The sequence below is a fragment of the Pseudorasbora parva genome, chromosome 8 (genome assembly GCF_024679245.1).
Source record: "Pseudorasbora parva isolate DD20220531a chromosome 8, ASM2467924v1, whole genome shotgun sequence".
NCBI classification, from domain to species: domain Eukaryota; kingdom Metazoa; phylum Chordata; class Actinopteri; order Cypriniformes; family Gobionidae; genus Pseudorasbora; species Pseudorasbora parva.
Window position 1 is genome coordinate 9,371,367 of NC_090179.1, and position 6,736 is coordinate 9,378,102.

The 6,736-nt window shown below is 35.3% G+C and overlaps 1 long non-coding RNA gene across 1 annotated transcript; it reads right to left on the reverse strand.

Moving 5' to 3' along the window:
* Positions 1-698: 698 nt before the first annotated feature.
* Positions 699-6,268, reverse strand: LOC137085003 (uncharacterized). The gene is made up of 4 exons (XR_010906877.1): positions 6,213-6,268; positions 5,861-5,902; positions 3,275-3,339; positions 699-968 (listed from the first exon to the last, which is right to left on the reverse strand). It is a non-coding gene; the product is annotated as an uncharacterized lncRNA (long non-coding RNA).
* Positions 6,269-6,736: the final 468 nt, after the last annotated feature.

Sequence of the window (6,736 nt, forward strand, 5' to 3'; positions counted from 1 at the left end):
ATTAAATTATTGATATTGATATAAATAAAATACAACATTTAAACTACTTCAGTAATTAACAATAGTTTTATCAAATTCTCAAACTTTAGGATTATGGCTATACAAGACTGTGTAACACTTTACAAAATGTACAACGTTTATTAAAATTATACAGCATTTATTTATTAAATGTTAAAGGGTTAGTGAAAATAATGTAACTTATTCCTCACCCTCATGCCGTTCCACACCCATAAGACCTTCGTTCATCTTTGGAACACAAATTAAGATATTTGTGTTGAATCCGATGGCTTAGTGAGGCCTCCATAACCAGCAATGACATTTCCTCTCTCAAGATCCATTAAACATATTTAAATCGGTTCATGTGAGTACAGTGGTTCGATATTAATATTATAAAATGACGAGAATATTTTTGGTGCTCCAAAAAAAACGAAATAACGACTTATATAGTGATGCCCCATTTCAAAACAAGAAGCTTTGGAGCATTATAGATCAGTGTGTCAAATCAGCAGTTCGGAGAGCCAAAGTCACATGATTTCAGCAGTTTGGCGGTTTTACACGCGATCAGCGTGTCAAGCTTCAGGAAGCAGTTTTGAAATCGGTCAGTTTTTTTGGCACACAAAAAATATTCTTGTCATTTTATAATATTATTATTGAACCACTGTACACACATGAACTAATTTAAATATGTTTTTAGTACATTAATGGATCTTGAGAAACGAAATGTCATTGCTGGCTATGCAAGCCTCACTGAGCCATCGGATTTCAACACAAATGAGGGGGGTACAATCCACAAACCGTCTCTCTAACTCGAGATTTCTGATTACAAATATAACAGTCTTTTATTCAGAATTCTAACAAGCGTTTTAAGAAGTAACAAAAAAAAAAGATCCATGATTTGTTACCAGAAGATAAAGCAGATAAAGAACAATCCTTCAAAATACCAGTAATCAGCAGGGTCCTTGGTGCATCTGGGAAGAAAAAAAGAACACTATGATTCTCTGAAAAGTCTTTAAAAAAAAAAAAAAAAGATTTTTAATAAATGTTTTTTTTTTTTAAATTATTTTTTACTTTAAACAAGCTCAATTTAATGTAATTAAAGTTTTCTTTTTGTCTTCTGTTTCATCTGGTAGGGTCTGGTAGCTGAGGGTCTTTCCCTCAATATTTTTAAGGGAATTAAATATAGGATTAATGACGGCATATTTTTTAACTAACTAAAAAGACATTATGAAAATACTTGAGATGGTTTACCACCCAAAAATGGAAATTCTGTCATTAACTCATCCTCATGTCGTTTCAAACCTGTATAATTATTTCTTGATATATTTTGAGGAATGTTGGCAACCAAACTGCTTTCCTTTGTATGGAGAAAAAAAAAAAAACACTGAAAACAAATTGATCAAAATAAAGAAAGTCATACATGTTTGGAACAACATGAGGGTGAGTAAGTGATTGATAGACTTTTAATTTTGGTGTCAACTATCCCTTCAGTTTGTGTGTAGAATTTCCTACAGAGTGTAGCTCTAAACATCTGCCTGGAATGTTCTGGTAGTCCTGAAAACCTTGATTAGGTGGTTCAGATGAGTTTAATTAGGCAAATTCAATTAAAAAATGACAAGATTTTTAAAAAATATATATGCTTTATAAGGGGACGTTTACACAACGCGTTTTGGACATTCATTTACACAACAATGGAGTTCTGATGGCCTGAAAACACAATGTTTTTGGAAACAATACCGTTATCTCTGTGTAAACTTAATGGTGATGGACACATATGCGCATTACATGTTTAGTTTATAGGTATGCATGTTTGAATGCATATGTGCGCAGACAAGGTAGGTCTGCGCACATATGCATTCTTTACCAATGAAATTGCCAAATCACTTGTCTAGAATGTATTAATACAGAGTTATTTAGTTGTTTTCGTAGAATTGTGCAAACAGGGATTTTTCAATAAATTATTGTCATTTGTATAAAAAAAATTTAACAAACACGTCAGTATACACATCATGACAATAATCCAAGAGAATTGTGAAGCTCACATGATAAGATAACTTATTATTATTATGTAGTTTCTGAAGCATGCTTTAGTATAATGCAAGTTTATATTCAGATTTATTTTTCTAAGCACATTTTACCAATTCAAATCCAAAATTATAAGTGATATATTTTTTTTAAGAAAGGCTCGGAGTGAAAAATGTCTTGTATTCAGGTGTGCATCATTATTACACAGGTTTTCATTTATAGATAAACTGGGCAAAAAAAAAGGATTTAACTTAGACTGGAACTTCCTTTTTTTAAATACCCATGAGAAAGATGCAATACTAGAAATTGCACAATTAAGGCATGCCCATTGGACAGCAAAACATCGATTCAGCAGGGTCATAAAAAAACAGGTGAAGAAATAAATTAACTTCTAAAACAAATATGAATTAAGGTGAATTAGTTGTGAACCATCAGGAACCCTTTAGTCTCCAGAACCACAGGACCAGACACCACCAGAACTGCAACCTACATTGATATCCTGACACCTTGCACTTCTGGAGACTGAGACTTTTAAGAACCCTGAAATATGACCCCCACTTAATAAGAATCACAAGAGTCACTCTCAATCTGTCTATTATGTATGTCTTCATGTTTGATTCTTATTAAATGGTGTTTTTTAGGATTTTTTACCTAACTGAAGTATCTGAGATCCTGACACCTTGCACTTCAGGAGACTCCAGGTAGGTTGCAGTTCTGGAAAATCGGCCTGTTTTTGTATGACCCTGCTGAATCAATAAGCATTTTGCTGTCCAATGGTCACACCTTAATTTTAATTATTGCATTAGTATTGCGTCATTCCATTTTAATAATTTTTGACTCTTCAGTCTGAGTTAAATCTCTTTTTTAGCCCATTTTACCTTTTAGCCTTTTTTCACTTTCAGCCTTCTTTAATTATACATCCCTTATAAATGATTTAATAAATTAATAGTAGTTATCAAGATTAATATGGTGTGGAATCATAGACTGTAAAAAAGATGGACAACAAGTCAGTTTTTAGGACTTGTGTGGCACACTTGTGTGAAATGGGTAAAATGTGCTTGGAAAAAAATAAGATCAGAATATCACCTTGTGTAATTATGCACACACTGTAGGCCTATATGGACTCAAAAGATGAATCACTTTTCCAACAATCTGTGGAAAGCTGGGATGGCATGATGGAGGGAAAATAGAGCATTTTGGAGTGCATTATACCTTTATGGTCTATGGTTTTATATACTGCATTGATACTTACTAGTGATGTACTTGTTTCTCTGTTGGTACCGGTTCTGCCCTGCAAACATTGTTCCGATGCTTGATCTAAAGAAAAGGAAAATAAAATAAAAAAGTTAAAATGAGCTTTATCTACTTTTAAAGTTTTATCATTAGCAGTTATCACAGTTGGAAAAGGAAATGTCAAAAATACTTGGAAAGAAACAGGCAGTCAAACATAATTTTAATCTCTCAAAGACAAGCACAAGCTTCATCATATTTTTATGTTGCTAAAAAAAAAAAAAATTATACATACATACATACATATATATATAAGAAAGCCGTACACACCGTGTATACTATATATATAAATAGTGAAAATTGAAGTGAGCAGCAAGTAACCATTTTGTCCTCAAAGTTGATGTGTTAGAAGCCGGAAAAATGGGCAAGCGTGAGGATTTGAGCGAGTTTGACAAGGGCCAAATTGTGATGGCTAGACGACTGGGTCAGAGCATCTCCAAAACTGCAGCTCTTGTGGGCTGTTCCCGGTCTGCAGTGGTCAGGATCTATCAAAAGTGCTCCAAGGAAGGAACAGTGGAGAACCGGCCACAGGGTCATGGGCGGCCAAGGCTCATTGATGCACATGGTCAGCGAAGGCTGGCCCGTGGGGTCCGATCAAACAGACGAGCTACTGGAGCTCAAACTGCTCCAGAAGTTAATGCTGGTTCTGATAGAAAGGTGTCAGAATACACAGAGCATCGCAGTTTGTTGCGCATGGGCGTCATAGCCGCTGACCAGTCAGGGTGCCCATGCTGACCCCTGACCACGCCGAAAGCACCAACAGTGGCACGTGAGCATCAGAACTGGACCACGGAGCAATGGAAGAAGGTGGCCTGGTCTGAGGAATCACGTGTTCTTTTACATCACGTGGATGGCCAGGTGTGTCGCTTACCTGGGAAACACATGGCACCAGAAGAAGGCGAGCCGGCGGAGGCAGTGTGATGCTTTGGGCAATGTTCTACTGGGAAACCTTGGGGCCTGCCATCCATGTGGATGTTACTTTAACACGTCCCACCTACCTAAGCATTGTTGCAGACTATTTTACACCCTTTCATGGAAACCCTTTCCTTGGTGGCTGTGGTCTCTTTCAGCAGGATAATGTGCCCTGCCACAAAGCAAAGTGGTTCAGGAATGGTTTGAGGAGCACAGCAACGGGTTTGAGGTGTTGACTTGGCCTCCAAACTCCCCAAATCTCAATGGCAAATCAGCATATTTTAATTATGTGACACTGAAGACTGGAGTAATGATGCCATGCAATGTGCTTATTTCGAAGTTCAGAAAATTCAAAGTTAATGATTTTAACCAGAATTCATAATAATACTAAATTACTGAACAACATCCTTGAATATTTTGTGGGAGTGACACCCCTAGTGTAACAAATCTTAGCGGCCAGCATGATGTAATAGTCATAGAGAATAGGGATTTATATTCAGGTTGTGCCAGAGGCACTATGCGCATTTTTATATTTGAATGGAGGGGTTTAAAGGGATAGTTCACCCAGAAATGAAAATTAGCCCATAATTTACTCACCCTCAAATCATCCTAGGAAGTATATGATTCTTCTTCCAGACGAATACAATTATATTACAAACGACCAGGCTAATTCAAGCATTATACTAGCAGTAATAGTTGCTCTGTTTTTGAAGTCCATAAAAAAAAAAAAAAAAAAATAATGCATCTGCCCGTAAAATAACGTGCTCTGGGGGGTTAATAAAGGCCCTCAGAAGCGAATCGATGCGTTTGTGTAAGAAAAATATCCATATTTAAAACTTCATAAAGTAAAGTTTTAGCGGACTGACTTCTGTGTTCAATTTATGGAAAAAGTGTTGAAAGCGCCTCAGCCAAACGAAAGACTAACGCGACAAGGTAGGCTCGTCATGACGTCACGTACGCATCTTGAGTTTCACGTTTAACTTTCAACACTTTTCCATGGAAGGTGGTTGGCTGGAACTTTACTTGATTAAGTTATAAAAATATCCAGTTAAATATGGATATTTTTCTTACACAAATGCATCGATTCACTTCAGAAGGCCTTAATTAACACCCCAGAGCCACATGGAGCACGTTATTTGGTTTGTATGGACTTCAAAAACAGAACAACTATTACTGCAATTATAATGCTTGAGTAAATGATGGGCTAATTTTCATTTTTGGGTGAACTATCCCTTTAACACTTATAATTTGGCAACTCTGGGTTCATTGGGGGTCATTCCTATGTTCCCCACGTTTATATGGCACATAAGGGAAACATGACTATGATCCCCAAAAGATATAAAGTATGCTCTAATGACTCCAAGATTGGAAACAAGACCCTAAAAACATAGCTCACCCAAAAATGAGAATTCTCTTATCATTTACTCACACATATGTTGTCTAAACCTGAATTAACGTTACATGTGAAACGTTACTTCTGTTTTCATGTATTGTCTCCCACACGAATGACCTTCATATCTTCAACAAATTAAATTAAATATTAACATAACGACAAACTTCCAATAAAATGACTAACGTTACTACTGTGCATATCAGTATCAATTCACTGTCTTCGTGTTAGTATTACAATACTTACCACCCCTGAAGATCGTGAGGCTGGATTTTCTTCCCAAAATTTCTGGTTCATGAGGGAAACAAACACACAACAATATTAGCTATTTAACTTACTTACTAACAGAGGTATTTTCAAAAGTCAGTTCACTCAATCCAAAGCTCCTATATTGATTTTTTTTTATCTCAAACCTAGCTTATAATATTAACACATGCAAACAACGACAATAACGATAGCTGGTAGTTAATGATTACAGTATGTAACTTACTATGTCGTTATTGGGGTAATCGCGATTTGATTATCACTTAAACATTTATATCTTGATGTAAAAGAAGATTTTAAAAAATAAAAATAAAACTAACGTTAGTTAACTTACCTTCTGCAGTTCCATGTCCGTTACGTTGGTAAAAGTTGCCCATATGAATTTTTTTCTTGTTCGTCCTCCATTAACATCACGCAACTTAAATTCGCCCAAAATATAAAACATTTTTAAAAAAAATAACCAATGTAGAAATCCATGTAAAACCGAACAGAACCGAAGTTAGCTACTGCATTACAGATGCCCGAGCAGTAACGTTAACGTTAGCAGCGCACACACTCACTCTACAACAAACGTATAATTCAAATTTGACCTGTAAAAGGCGCGCGCATTTGTCATTGGCCAGTATAGCGGATGACAGTCAGAATAACCAATCATGCTCAAAGCAATACAGAGAGACAATGAATTAATGAATTGTTTAAATTGTGTGTATATATATATATATATATATATATATATATATATATATATATATATATATATATATATATATATATATATATATATATATATATGTATGTATGTATGTATATATATACATACATACATACATACATACATACATACATACATACATACAT